Raw genomic sequence first — 16,197 nt, 5'->3', positions numbered from 1 at the left:
GGGTCTGAGAGGAGGACTGCACAGAGGGTCTGAGAGGAGGACTGCACAGAGGGTCTGAGAGGGGTTGGGTGAAGAGAGGGTCAGATGAATGACAGAACAATTGCAGAGAGGAGGAGAGCGCTGGGAGAGAGAGAAGAGCGCGAGAAGAGAGAGTGAGGAGAGAGCAGGGAGGAAGGGGAGAGAGCGAGGAGAGATCTTGTCTGTGGAACAAAGACGTTTTGTCTTGATCATAATGAACAGAGAGGAGAAACAATACGAGCTGACAGAGAGAAGTCAGAATATAAACTCATCACAAGACTGCAGGGGGCTGACTGACCACCGTGACGGTACGATCTCCATCACTAGACCTAACAGTGATCAAGTCACAGCAAAGTGAGGACAGGACGTCACACCCTTTCCTGGTTGATAAAAATTCGAATAGGTCGCCTAAAATTGGGCTCCCGAGTGGTGCAGTGGTCTGTATCACAACCGGCCGTGATCGGGAGTCCCTTAGGGCGGAGCAGAACTGGCCCAGCGTCGTCCGGGTTAAAGGTTTGTACCATCTAAACCTCTGGGAAATATCTTATTAAACAAAAATATTATATTTTCAGCTGTTTAAAACTGTACAAAACCAAAAGACGCAAAAAAAAATATTTAAGAACGTGAAGACTAGAAAAAGTGCACATAGAACATATATACCGCTTCTTAGACTTGCTTTCAATAAGAACGACAGATCTATAACTCACATTTCTATGATAATTTGATCAGGTCAGGAAGAGAAAATAAAAGTTACATATTGCAGCTTTAAATATTTTTAAACGCTTTAAAGAGCTAAATTGGCTCTGGACTAGACACCAGCTGGTAACATGGGCCCTCAGTAAGTGGACTGGGTGAATCAGTCACACAAAAATCACACAGCGGGTGACGGGGGTCGGGCCAGCGACAGAGCGGGTGACGGGGGTCGGGCCAGCGACAGAGCGGGTGACGGGGGTCGGGCCAGCGACAGAGCGGGTGACGGGGGTCGGGCCAGCGACAGAGCGGGTGACGGGGGTCGGGCCAGCGACAGAGCGGGTGACGGGGGTCGGGCCAGCGACAGAGCGGGTGACGGGGGTCGGGCCAGCGACAGAGCGGGTGACGGGGGTCGGGCCAGCGACAGAGCGGGTGACGGGGGTCGGGCCAGCGACAGAGCAGGTGACGGGGGTCGGGCCAGCGACAGAGCAGGTGACGGGGGTCGGGCCAGCGACAGAGCGGGTGACGGGGGTCGGGTCAGCGACAGAGCGGGTGACGGGGGTCGGGTCAGCGACAGAGCGGGTGACGGGGGTCGGGCCAGCGACAGAGCGGGTGACGGGGTCGGGCCAACGACAGAGCAGGTGACGGGGGTCGGGCCAGCGACAGAGCGGGTGACGGGGGTCGGGCCAGCGACAGAGCAGGTGACGGGGGTCGGGCCAACGACACAGCGACAGAGCAGGTGACGGGGTCGGGCCAACGACACAGCGACAGACGGGCCAAAAGGTAGCCAGTCTACTGTAGACAGTGCGTAACCATTAACTACCACAGCACCCTGTCCTGTCCCCTTCCAGGCCAGTCATTACTTAAAAGAACCACCTCAAAACACTGTTGGAGCTGAGGAGGTCCATGTAATACATTACCCATAAGGCTCTGGTCAAAGGTAGTGCAGTGTCTAGGGAACAGGGTGACACTAGACTGACACTGAACACCATCCATCCACGCGGCTCCGACCCCCTGCCTGGTTAGCATCCACGCGGCTCCGACCCCCTGCCTGGTTACCATCCACGCGGCTCCGACCCCCTGCCTGGTTACCATCCACGCGGCTCCGACCCCCTGCCTGGTTACCATCCACGCGGCTTCGACCCCCTGCCTGGTTACCATCCACGCGGCTCCGACCCCCTGCCTGGTTACCATCCACGCGGCTCCGACCCCCTGCCTGGTTAGCATCCACGCGGCTCCGACCCCCTGCCTGGTTAGCATCCACGCGGCTCCGACCCCCTGCCTGGTTACCATCCACGCGGCTCCGACCCCCTGCCTGGTTACCATCCACGCGGCTCCGACCCCCTGCCTGGTTACCATCCACGCGGCTCCGACCCCCTGCCTGGTTACCATCCACGCGGCTCCGACCCCCTGCCTGGTTACCATCCACGCGGCTCCGACCCCCTGCCTGGTTACCATCCACGCGGCTCCGACCCCCTGCCTGGTTACCATCCACGCGGCTCCGACCCCCTGCCTGGTTACCATCCACGCGGCTCCGACCCCCTGCCTGGTTACCATCCACGCGGCTCCGACCCCCTGCCTGGTTACCATCCACGCGGCTCCGACCCCCTGCCTGGTTACTATCCACGCGGCTCCGACCCCCTGCCTGGTTACCATCCACGCGGCTCTGACCCCCTGCCTGGTTAGCAACACGGCTCTGACCCCCTGCCTGGTTAGCAACACGGCTCTGACCCCCTGCCTGGTTAGCAACACGGCTCTGACCCCCTGCCTGGTTACCATCCACACGGCTCTGACCCCCTGCCTGGTTAGCAACACGGCTCTGACCCCTGCCTGGTTACAGTTTAGCAGGGCCTCTGCTTTAAGTTTCATCCCTGCATGAGAAACCAAACTACTGTCAGCGCCAGGAGACATGCTGCTAGTCCTGTCTGTTTTTTTAATTCACCTTTATTTAACCAGGTAGGCCAGTTGAGAACAAGTTCTCATTTACAACTGCGACCTGGCCAAGATAAATCAAAGCAGTGCGACAAACAGAGTTACACATGTAATAAACAAACAGTCAATAATACAGTAGAAAAATCTATATACAGTGTGTGCAAATGAGGTAAGATTAGGGAGGTAAGGCAATAAATAGCCTGCAGTGGCGAAATAATTACAATTTAGCAATTAAACACTGGAGTGATAAGAAGTGCAGAAGATGAGCATGCAGGTAGAGATACTGGGGTGCAAAGGAGCAAAAGAAAATAACAATATGGGGATGAGGTAGTTGGGTGTGCTATTTACAGATGGGCTATGTACAGGTGCAGTGATCTGTGAGCTGCTCTGACAGCTGATGCTTAAAGTTAGTGACTGTCTGTCTGTCCCAGGAGTCCCTAGACTAGACATGCTGCTAGTACTGTCTGTCTGTCCCAGGAGTCCCTAGACTAGACATGCTGCTAGTGATGTCTGTCTGTCCCAGGAGTCCCTAGACTAGACATGCTGCTAGTGACTGTCTGTCTGTCCCAGGAGTCCCTAGACTAGACATGCTGCTAGTACTGTCTGTCTGTCCCAGGAGTCCCTAGACTAGACATGCTGCTAGTACTGTCTGTCCCAGGAGTCCCTAGACTAGACTTACTGCTAGTACTGTCTGTCTGTCCCAGGAGTCCCTAGACTAGACATGCTGCTAGTGATGTCTGTCTGTCCCAGGAGTCCCTAGACTAGACATGCTGCTTGTGATGTCTGTCTGTCCCAGGAGTCCCTAGACTAGACATGCTGCTAGTACTGTCTGTTACTTTATTTAGTTTTTACAAGGACAGTGCATATTAATAAAACAGGTCTCTAAATGTGCCCGTTTTAACCAGCGAGCCTCTCGACCACGGTAGACTATTTTGGGGTGTTAGAAGATAAGACGGCTCTCTGCAGTATTGGGCTTGATTGGTGATGGAGAACGGAGACTTCCTCTGTGGTCACAGTCAGCCTTTCAAACAGTGTCATTTCTGAGGTGTATAAAGTTGCTGAAACAGCTAAGGCCATCTCGTGGTTTAAAACACCAGAGAGAAAGAACTGGGTCTAGAGGAAACCACAGTGCCAAATGAGGACAGGGGGATGGATAGACACAACAGTGTAGAATACTCTGAGCCGAGTCACCCTGAGCTGTTCTGGAGCTGGGTCACTCTGAGCTGTTCTGGAGCTGATAGGAGCTGGGTCACTCTGAGCTGTCCTGGAGCTGATAGGAGGAGAGCTGGGTCACCCTGAGCTGCTCTGGAGCTGATAGGAGCTGGGTCACTCTGAGCTGTTCTGGAGCTGATAGGAGGAGAGCTGGGTCACCCTGAGCTGTTCTGGAGCTGGGTCACTCTGAGCTGTTCTGGAGCTGATAGGAGGAGAGCTGGGTCACCCTGAGCTGTTCTGGAGCTGGGTCACTGAGCTGTTCTGGAGCTGATAGGAGGAGAGCTGGGTCACCCTGAGCTGTTCTGGAGCTGATAGGAGGAGAGCTGGGTCACTCTGAGCTGTTCTGGAGCTGATAGGAGGAGAGCTGGGTCACTGAGCTGTTCTGGAGCTGATAGGAGGAGAGCTGGGTCACTCTGAGCTGTTCTGGAGCTGATAGGAGGAGAGCTGGGTCACTCTGAGCTGTTCTGGAGCTGATAGGAGGAGAGCTGGGTCACCCTGAGCTGTTCTGGAGCTGATAGGAGCTGGGTCACCCTGAGCTGTTCTGGAGCTGATAGGAGGAGAGCTGGGTCACCCTGAGCTGTTCTGGAGCTGATAGGAGGAGAGCTGGGTCACCCTGAGCTGTTCTGGAGCTGATAGGAGGAGAGCTGGGTCACCCTGAGCTGTTCTGGAGCTGATAGGAGGAGAGCTGGGTCACCCTGAGCTGTTCTGGAGCTGATAGGAGCTGGGTCACCCTGAGCTGATTGGAGCAGAGCTGGGTCACCCTGAGCTGTTCTGGAGCTGATAGGAGCTGGGTCACCCTGAGCTGATTGGAGCAGAGCTGGGTCACCCTGAGCTGATTGGAGCAGAGCTGGGTCACCCTGAACTGCTCTGGAGCTGATAGGAGCTGGGTCACCCTGAGCTGTTCTGGAGCTGATAGGAGCTGGGTCACCCTGAGCTGTTCTGGAGCTGATAGGAGCTGGGTCACCCTGAGCTGCTCTGGAGCTGATAGGAGCTGGGTCACCCTGAGCTGCTCTGGAGCTGATAGGAGCTGGGTCACCCGGAGCTGCTCTGGAGCTGATAGGAGCTGGGTCACCCGGAGCTGCTCTGGAGCTGATAGGAGCTGGGTCACCCTGAGCTGTTCTGGAGCTGATAGGAGCTGGGTCACCCTGAGCTGCTCTGGAGCTGATAGGAGCTGGGTCACCCTGAGCTGCTCTGGGGCTGATAGGAGCTGGGTCACCCTGAGCTGCTCTGGGGCTGATAGGAGGAGAGCTTCAAGGTTTCTGTGTTGAGTACAGAACAAATTGAGACATGGGTAGGCTATTCAGTTAGAAAAATTGCATTATGCAATATACAGTGTGATCCTGTAGAGAACAAGTTGCGACTGCAGTTAAGTGAGCCTTAAAATGTTACATCATATTTGTGTCTCTGAGAAATGTTCTATCGATTTCCAGGGTCAGTGGGACACAGTAATGGTTTAGGAGGCCCTGATCCGTGTCTGAGAGACTAGTGGGACACAGTGATGGTTTAGGAGGCCCTGAGCCGTGTCTGAGAGACTAGTGGGACACAGTGATGGTTTACGAGGACCTGAGCCGTGTCTGAGAGACTAGTGGGACACAGTGATGGTTTAGGAGGACCTGAGCCGTGTCTGAGAGACTAGTGGGACACAGTAATGGTTTAGGAGGCCCTGAGCCGTGTCTGAGAGACTAGTGGAACACAGTAATGGTTTAGGAGGACCTGAGCCGTGTCCGAGAGACTAGTGGGACACAGTAATGGTTTAGGAGGCCCTGAGCCGTGTCTGAGAGACTAGTGGGACACAGTAATGGTTTAGGAGAACCTGAGCCGTGTCCGAGAGACTAGTGGGACACAGTAATGGTTTAGGAGGCCCTGATCCGTGTCCGAGAGACTAGTGGAACACAGTGATGGTTTAGGAGGCCCTGAGCCGTGTCCGAGAGACTAGTGGGACACAGTAATGGTTTAGGAGGACCTGAGCCGTGTCTGAGAGACTAGTGGGACACAGTAATGGTTTAGGAGGCCCTGAGCCGTGTCTGAGAGACTAGTGGGACACACTAATGGTTTAGGAGGCCCTGAGCCGTGTCTGAGAGACTAGTGGGACACAGTGATGGTTTCATAAGCATGCAGCTGCCCCAGCCACTTACCATAAACACAAAGACCCACCCAGCAAGCCTATGCATGGCAGCCAAGGCAGAGAGGCCTGCTTTTTAGTGGGTTTACTTTATATAAAGAAGGCCTACAGCCTGCAACAACAGCACTGTATACATGGGTTAGGAAACACCACCACCGCCGCGGGTTAGGACACGGCACCGCCGCGGGTTAGGACACGGCACCGCCGCGGGTTAGGACACGGCACCGCCGCGGGTTAGGACACAACACCACCGCCGCGGGTTAGGACACAACACCACCGCCGCGGGTTAGGACACAACACCACCGCCGCGGGTTAGGACACAACACTAGGAAACAGCAGCACCGCGGGTTAGGAAACAGCAGCACCGCGGGTTAGGAAACAGCAGCACCGCGGGTTAGGAAACAGCAGCACCGCGGGTTAGGAAACAGCACCGCGGGTTTGGAAACAGCACCGCGGGTTAGGAAACAGCACCGCGGGTTAGGGAACAGCAGCACCGCGGGTTAGGGAACAGCAGCACCGCGGGTTAGGGAACAGCAGCACCGCGGGTTAGGAAACAGCAGCACCGCGGGTTAGGAAACAGCACCACCGCGGGTTAGGAAACAGCAGCACCGCGGGTTAGGAAACAGCAGCACCGCGGGTTAGGGAACAGCAGCACCGCGGGTTAGGGAACAGCAGCACCGCGGGTTAGGGAACAGCAGCACCGCGGGTTAGGGAACAGCAGCACCGCGGGTTAGGGAACAGCAGCACCGCGGGTTAGGGAACAGCAGCACCGCGGGTTAGGGAACAGCAGCACCGCGGGTTAGGGAACAGCAGCACCGCGGGTTAGGGAACAACAGCACCGCGGGTTAGGGAACAACAGCACCGCGGGTTAGGGAACAACAGCACCGCGGGTTAGGGAACAACAGCACCGCGGGTTAGGGAACAACAGCACCGCGGGTTAGGGAACAACAGCACCGCGGGTTAGGGAACAACAGCACCGCGGGTTAGGAAACAACAGCACCGCGGGTTAGGAAACAACAGCACCGCGGGTTAGGAAACAACAGCACCGCGGGTTAGGAAACAACAGCACCGCGGGTTAGGGAACAACAACACCGTGGGTTAGGGAACAACAACACCGCGGGTTAGGAAAAAACAGCACCGCGGGTTAGGAAACAGCACCGCGGGTTAGGAAACAACACCACCGCGGGTTAGGAAACAACAGCACCGCGGGTTAGGAAACAACAGCACCGCGGGTTAGGAAACAACAGCACCGCGGGTTAGGAAACAACAGCACCGCGGGTTAGGAAACAACAGCACCGCGGGTTAGGGAACAACAACACCGCGGGTTAGGAAACAACAGCACCGCGGGTTAGGAAACAACAGCACCGCGGGTTAGGAAACAACAGCACCGCGGGTTAGGAAACAACAGCACCGCGGGTTAGGAAACAACAGCACCGCGGGTTAGGAAACAACACCACCGCGGGTTAGGAAACAACACCACCGTGGGTTAGGAAACAACACCACCGTGGGTTAGGAAACAACACCACCGTGGGTTAGGAAACAACACCACCGTGGGTTAGGAAACAACACCACCGTGGGTTAGGAAACAACACCACCGTGGGTTAGGAAACAACACCACCGTGGGTTAGGAAACAACACCACCGTGGGTTAGGAAACAACACCACCGTGGGTTAGGAAACAACACCACCGTGGGTTAGGAAACAACACCACCGTGGGTTAGGAAACAACACCACCGTGGGTTAGGAAACAACACCACCGTGGGTTAGGAAACAACACTTTTCTCAAATGTTAGGCGAGTCAGCATTAGGCCAAATATCTAGTCCATGGTAAGGTGAGGTACTGTGAGCAATCTGGAGACACTCCCAAACAACTTTTTTTTTTTTAAACAGCTAACTGCATTGTCACTGACCTATTTAATAGCGTACATGGAGAATAACCCACAAGAGTCATCTCAACGTTCCGTCCTGCTGCCTCGGCTACACGGAGCCTCATGACTGTAACAACTAAACCACAACTGACAACATATTCTTACACCCAGTTGTGATAAAGATCGAGAGGTGTAAGACCACATGTTAACGAATGACTCAAACGCCTGGCTGTTTACCATGAACGATCCCCTTTCTGGCTCCACTTCCTCAATGAATAGGACAAGGCTTAACTAGCTAAATACACCCCAAGCAACCCACATAAACTATCTAGGCCTGACTGAAAAGGAAAGGGGTTTGGCAGGCAGGTTGGTGTTGCAGAAGCCCACCGAATGTTACAATGAGGCTACAGAGCGCACACACACGTTTTAACCTTGGGGGAAAAGGCCAAAAACTGCTATATACTGTAATAACACAATAGGAAGAGAGCTGCTTCTAAAAACTAGTTGGCGTAGCAATCACTGACTACCTTATTGGATCGCTCTCTCTCTCATCTGACAACTTTGATGTCGATCAGCAAAAAAAAGTACAGTATTGAGATACAGGCTAAATATCATGGTCCTACACATTGTTATAGAGAAAGTTGAATAGCGAGCCAACGTCCTGTCGTTGACCGCATTATGGGTCCACGTTATATCGGTTAGCATGTCAACCCGATCTACCCGAGAGGAACAATATTCATTATGAACATTCTCTTATGGTACAATAAGTTCTGAATAAGTGGAATGTTGACATCTATAAAATTCTACTTGATACTGTATGGCCCAAAAGATACATGTTCCTGCCACAGGATCTGCTTGCCAAACTCACGGGATGAAAATGATAGTAACAACGCACCCAATTAATTACAACAGCCATTCAAAAGTTAACAACAACTCCCGTATTTCCTACAGTTCATTCTGGGTTGATTTGATTTAAGGGGACTGCAACGCAGCAGCAGTACAGAAGCCAAGTTCAGACGCGACAAAATCTCTCCTGGATAAACTCGCGTAACGCAACGACATGGTTTTGAAAACAGAAAGGCATCTCGCAGAGCAGGACTTTCCAACATAACACCACTAGCTAGCAGACTGCTATAGTAGAGGCTAGTTGGTAGTAGTAGATACCCTAGTTGTCATGAGCAGCCCATAAAAACTAGCTACTACTGAGACCAAGCCGTGTTCCTCGAAGGCAGAGGTAGTAAACACTATTTAGTTAGACATGTTGCTTTACAGAAAAGTGTTCTTCGCAGTACAATACAGAACATCCAACCTACATTTCTTTGACAGTTGCGTAAAAATGTTGCTACATTTCATCACATCAATTGCTAATTAAAATGTTACAATGAGACAACTTTAATCAAACAGCTACCTCATGAACATCTTCGCTAGTATGCCAGTGGTTTTTCTATGCTTACAAACTAAGCTGCACAACTGGCGAGACAAAGGGAGCCAAGTAGAGAACTTTGTAGCTAACTTTTTCTTAAACAATAACAGTGTCCTTCCTATCAGACATAGTTACATAGCAAGCTTAATGACTGAATAAAATAACTAGTTAAATCAGACAAACACAATTATTGCTTTGACATAAGCCTACCTCGGGGTACGCACGTTTACTACTAGCTAGCTTTCTATGTAGCCAGCTAGATGGCTTGGTAGCTAGCCGCACAGTCAGCTACATGGCTTGGTAGCTAGCCGCACAGTCAGCTACATGGCTTGGTAGCTAGCAGCACAGTCAGCTACATGGCTTGGTAGCTAGCAGCACAGTCAGCTACATGGCTTGGTAGCTAACAGCACAGTCAGCTACATGGCTTAGTAGCTAGCAGCACAGTCAGCTACATGGCTTGGTAGCTAACAGCACAGTCAGCTACATGGCTTAGTAGCTAGCTGCACAGTCAGCTACATGGCTTGGTAGCTAGCTGCACAGCTACCTAGCTTGCTAACCTAGAATCTCCTAGCTAAAATGTATAACTATAGTAGCTAAAGTGTTATAACTCACGAGAATCAAGCTGCACATCTCGATGGTCCAATGCCTGCCTGACTTCCACACCAACTTACAGTTAGAAATGCTAAATTGTCTTTAAGTTTTTTTGCAAAAACATAGCTACTGCAACAACAAAAAAAGACAAGCACTGAGTTCAAACTTGCCGTGCTGCACACAACCAGGGGACTGAACTCTCACAACTACCAAACATTGAGCCAGTGTCTAAATTTGCACGCTGTGACAACATGCACTTTGGAGCGAACCATTTATAACTCGTAGGGGTGGTCGGTCTACTGATTAAATATCATGAACAAGGTTGTCGCGCATTTAGCGATACATTATGTGGTTTTGATAGTTTTGATGCGGTCAATAATCCAAACTATGTAAAGATAGTGAGAGATACTGTACCAGACTTTACCAATCACATAGCGCCCACCTCACGTTAACGATGGTCTCATCCACACCGCAGTTATCGAAAGCACATAAAAAAATAAGTCAGATTTAATGTTTGTAATAGTTGTTGTCTGACCGTAAACAACTTTGTGAAAAATGTGGTAATATGTACAAGGATTACACAATGTACATGTATGTGTAAACCACGATAAAGGATTGGTTAACAACCATAGTTATATTGCCAAAACGACTGAAATGTTGGATATTTTTTTAGAGTGACTTTCTGAGCAAATAGTCTCACAGTGGAAGTTTTTTTTCTTTTTTTAAGTATTTTCAAATGACCTAAAAGCATTATGGGTTGGGATGATGTCACTGGAATAACACCAGATATTTGCATAATGTTATGCAGTATGTCAACAGAACACTTGTTTTTGGTCCAGGAAAAGTTGCAAATGTGTTCCAATTTATTTGAGGGTTAACTGCATTTCACCACTAGTCATGTTTCATTATTTATTCTAATTCCCGGACTAGAAGGGTACCGGAACGCCAATTCTAAATCAAAAAAAGACTTCTTAACAGCTTCTACCCCCCAAAGCCATGAGACTCTTATACAGTTAATCAAGTGGCTACACATACTATTTGCATATTCTGGTGGTAATGGGGTTACCGTGGTAACATATCAGAGTGTTCATACCTTCCTGTCTGGTGGTAATGGGGTTACCGTGGTAACATATCAGAGTGGTCATACCTTCCTGTCTGGTGGTAATGGGGTTACCGTGGTTACACGTTAGCGTGTTTATACCTTCCTGTGTGGTGGTAATGGGGTTACCGTGGTAACACGTCAGAGTGTTTATACCTTCCTGTGTGGTGGTTATGGGGTTACCGTGGTAACATGTCATCGTGTTCATACCTTCCTGTCTGGTGGTAATGGTGTTACCGTGGTAACACGTCAGAGTGCGTATACCTTCCTGTGTGGTGGTAATAGTGTTACCGTGGTAACATGTCAGAGTGGACATACCTTCCTGTGTGGTGAAATGGGGTTACCATGGTAACATGTCAGAGTGGTCATATCTTCCTGTCTGGTGTCCATTATACAACAGGAGTTCTCTGATCCTGGTTCAGAATACACCGGGTTTCTCCCTCCCCATATTGACTGATCCTGGTTCAGAATACACAGGGTTTCTCCCTCCCCATATTGACTGATCCTGGTTCAGAATACACAGGGTTTCTCCCTCCCCATATTGACTGATCCTGGTTCAGAATACACAGGGTTTCTCCCTCCCCATATTGACTGATCCTGGTTCAGAATACACCGGGTTTCTCCCTCCCCATATTGACTGATCCTGGTTCAGAATACACCGGGTTTTTCCCTCCCCATATTGACTGATCCTGGTTCAACAACCCCATGCAGGAAGTAATGGTCCTAGCTCCAGAACCTCATGCAGGGGACTGTATGCATGCCATCTGGGTTTCTAATTAAATTGATCATTAATTGAAACATACAGTAGCCTATTTTTGATCTAAAAGCTCTCAACAAAAGACAAACCACCTCTCATCAATAAAACAAAAGCTAAAAACAAAAAACAATTTAAAATAAGTTGATACAATTCTACACGATTTATTTCATGGTCATTCATGCCATTTCATGTCTGTCTTTGCTGTAACAAACATTTTATTGCACTGTAAGTAATTTGCGGTCCAGGTTACAAACTTTGAATGCACTGTCCCTGGCTGAATTCACAAACTGTCACTAATCTTCACTCCCGTAGCCGGTTTTAGAGGTGCTAACTGAGGATTGTGTGTTGCAGTTAGCCCCTCTACCAATAAAGGGCCCTTGCCCATTGTAGACCATCAAAGCTAAGCATAATCTCTTTCATTACAAACCAAAGACAAGGCAGGCTACTACAAACAAGACGACATTTAAGTGAAAGGAAAACAGGGACACCAACTGACAGAGTTGCAGAACTACATCCATATCACGTCTGTTGAGCAACTGTTTTTGCGGAGTGGAATCGCCAATTGGTAGCTTTGACGATTGATCAAATGGGAAATGTGCTAGCATCCAACTGTTGTCATGGAAACAGTTGACCAAATCCAAGCGGGTGATTTATTTTATTATTTAACCTTTATTTAACTAAGCAAGTCAGTTAATTAAGAACAAATTCTTATTTATAATGACGGCTTACCTCGGGCCAAAACCCGGACAACGCTGTGCACCGCCCTACAGGACTCCGAAAAACAGCCGTATGTGATTCAACCTGAATTCGCATCAGAGACTGAAGTGACGCCTCTTGCACTGAGATGCAGTGTCTTAGACCGCTGCGCCACTCGGGAGCCCAGTTCAACAGAGTTGTCTTCCAAATGGCACACTATTCTCTATAGTGTGCACTACTTTTCCACCAGAGCCCTATGAGCCCTGGTCAAAAGTAGTGCACTACATAGGGAATAGGGGGCTATTTTGGGGGTTAGACAGTGACCTTTGGAAACTAATATGAGACCAGAAAACATGAAAGGACCATCTGGTCGCCATAGACACCCATTTATTGACACAGCCACCCGTCAGACATCTAGTTCATCCACAGCTCATAGCAGAGAGATGAGATCATTAAACCTGAAGGACCCTCCTGGATAATGTAGTTCATTGGGGGGGGGGGGGGCGAAGGACGTAGGGGTCCATTTGGAAGTGGGCCTTGTCTTTGGCTCTGGGAGCCCACGACTCAGGAGTGGCGATGGAGGCCATTTTGGGAGACGGGACAGAGTGTCCAAGGGGGGGGGACGGGGGACGGACAGAGTGTCCAAGGGAAGGGGGGGAGGGACAGAGTGTCCAAGGGGGGGGGGGGGGACGGGACAGAGTGTCCAAGGGAAGGGGGGAGGGACAGAGTGTCCAAGGGGGGGGGGGGGACAGAGTGTCCAAGGGAAGGGGGGGAGGGACAGAGTGTCCAAGGGGGGAGAGGGAGTTCTGGAGCAATGCCCATCAATGTTGTTAGTTGTGGAGAACAAAATGTACAGAAGTGTAGTATCTATGTTTGATAGTAATATTCAGTGTGTTGTACAGAAGTGTAGTGTCTATGCTTGATAGTAATATTCAGTGTGTTGTCCAGAAGTGTAGTGTCTATGCTTGATAGTAATATTCAGTGTGTTGTCCAGAAGTGTAGTGTCTATGCTTGATAGTAATATTCAGTGTGTTGTCCAGAAGTGTAGTGTCTATGCTTGATAGTAATATTCAGTGTGTTGTACAGAAGTGTAGTGTCTATGCTTGATAGTAATATTCAGTGTGTTGTACAGAAGTGTAGTGTCTATGCTTGATAGTAATATTCAGTGTGTTGTACAGAAGTGTAGTGTCTATGCTTGACAGTAATATTCAGTGTGTTGTACAGAAGTGTAGTGTCTATGCTTGATAGTAATATTCAGTGTGTTGTACAGAAGTGTAGTGTCTATGCTTGACAGTAATATTCAGTGTGTTGTACAGAAGTGTAGTGTCTATGCTTGATAGTAATATTCAGTGTGTTGTACAGAAGTGTAGTGTCTATGCTTGACAGTCATCTTCAGTGTGTTGTACAGAAGTGTAGTGTCTATGTTTGACAGTCATATTCAGCGTGTTGTGACTAACTGACATTTTCAATGTCAAAAACAGTGGGGTCAGAGTCATTGGAAAAGTACTGAACTGGATCTTCTACCAAGAACTGTGCAGCAAGTCAAATAGCTTTATTCCCAGCATTCATATCATTATTATTTAGCGAACATCACAAAGACATGATCAATTTCAGTAATGACTTGAGGTACCACTTTATGATCAATTACAGTAAGGACTTGAGTTACCACTTTATGATCAATTACAGTAATGACTTGAGGTTACCACTTTATGATCAATTTCAGTAATGACTTGAGGTTACCACTTTATGATCAATTACAGTAATGACTTGTGGTACCACTATGATCAATTACAGTAATGACTCTAGGTACCACTATGATCAAATACAGTAATGACTTGAGGTACCACTTTATGATCAATTACAGTAAGGACTTGAGTTACCACTTTATGATCAATTACAGTAATGACTTGAGGTTACCACTTTGTGATCAATTACAGTAATGACTTGAGGTACCACTATGGTCAATTACAGTAATGACTTGAGGTACCACTTTATGATCAATTACAGTAATGACTTGAGGTACCACTATGGTCAATTACAGTAATGACTTGAGGTACCACTTTATGATCAATTACAGTAATGACTTGAGGTACCGCTTTATGATCAATTACAGTAATGACTTGAGGGGGGGGGGACGGTAATATTCAGTGTGTTGTACAGAAGTGTAGTGTCTATGCTTGACAGTAATATTCAGTGTGTTGTACAGAAGTGTAGTGTCTATGCTTGATAGTAATATTCAGTGTGTTGTACAGAAGTGTAGTGTCTATGCTTGACAGTCATCTTCAGTGTGTTGTACAGAAGTGTAGTGTCTATGTTTGACAGTCATATTCAGCGTGTTGTGACTAACTGACATTTTCAATGTCAAAAACAGTGGGGTCAGAGTCATTGGAAAAGTACTGAACTGGATCTTCTACCAAGAACTGTGCAGCAAGTCAAATAGCTTTATTCCCAGCATTCATATCATTATTATTTAGCGAACATCACAAAGACATGATCAATTTCAGTAATGACTTGAGGTACCACTTTATGATCAATTACAGTAAGGACTTGAGTTACCACTTTATGATCAATTACAGTAATGACTTGAGGTTACCACTTTATGATCAATTTCAGTAATGACTTGAGGTTACCACTTTATGATCAATTACAGTAATGACTTGTGGTACCACTATGATCAATTACAGTAATGACTCTAGGTACCACTATGATCAAATACAGTAATGACTTGAGGTACCACTTTATGATCAATTACAGTAAGGACTTGAGTTACCACTTTATGATCAATTACAGTAATGACTTGAGGTTACCACTTTGTGATCAATTACAGTAATGACTTGAGGTACCACTATGGTCAATTACAGTAATGACTTGAGGTACCACTTTATGATCAATTACAGTAATGACTTGAGGTACCACTATGGTCAATTACAGTAATGACTTGAGGTACCACTTTATGATCAATTACAGTAATGACTTGAGGTACCGCTTTATGATCAATTACAGTAATGACTTGAGGTACCACTATGATCAATTACAGTAATGACTTGAGGTACCACTATGATCAATTACAGTAATGACTTGAGGTACCACTATGATCAATTACAGTAATGACTTGAGGTACCACTATGATCAATTACAGTAATGACTTGAGGTACCACTATTTGTTTATAGTTTCAGTGTGGCTGCATTTCTTTGGTCAAGTCAGTCCTCCTCACATCCAATAACATACAGTACCGGTTTCTAAACTGCTTTTTGACACAGCATGAAATCAAATCAGAAAATACGTCTTGTGAATGTGTTCATTGTATACCGAACATTTATTTTTTAGAAAATGCAACAATTTCAAAGATTTTACTGAGTTACGGTTCATATACGAAAATCAGTTAATTGAAATAAATAAATTAGGCCCCAATCTATGGATTTCATAAAGTAGGGGCGTGGATTAAAAAAACAGTCAGTATCTGGTGTGACCACCATTTGCCTCATGCTGCCATGACACATCTCCTTCACATAGAGTTGACCAGGCTGTTGATTGTGGCCCGTGGAATGTTGTCCCAGTCCTCTTTATCGGCTGTCCGAAGTTGCTGGAAATTGGCGGGAACTGGAACTGGTTGTCATACACGTCGATCCAGAGCATCCCAAACATGCTCAATGGGTGTCATGTCTGGTGAGTATGCAGGCCAGGGAAGAACTGAGACATTTTCAGCTTCCAGGAATTGTGTACAGATCCTTGCGAAATGGGGCTGTGCATTATCATGCTGAAACATGAGGTGATGGCAGCGGAGGAATG

The sequence above is a fragment of the Salvelinus alpinus genome, chromosome 3 (genome assembly GCF_045679555.1).
Source record: "Salvelinus alpinus chromosome 3, SLU_Salpinus.1, whole genome shotgun sequence".
Lineage (NCBI taxonomy): Eukaryota > Metazoa > Chordata > Actinopteri > Salmoniformes > Salmonidae > Salvelinus > Salvelinus alpinus.
Note: the sequence above shows the minus strand (reverse complement) of the source record.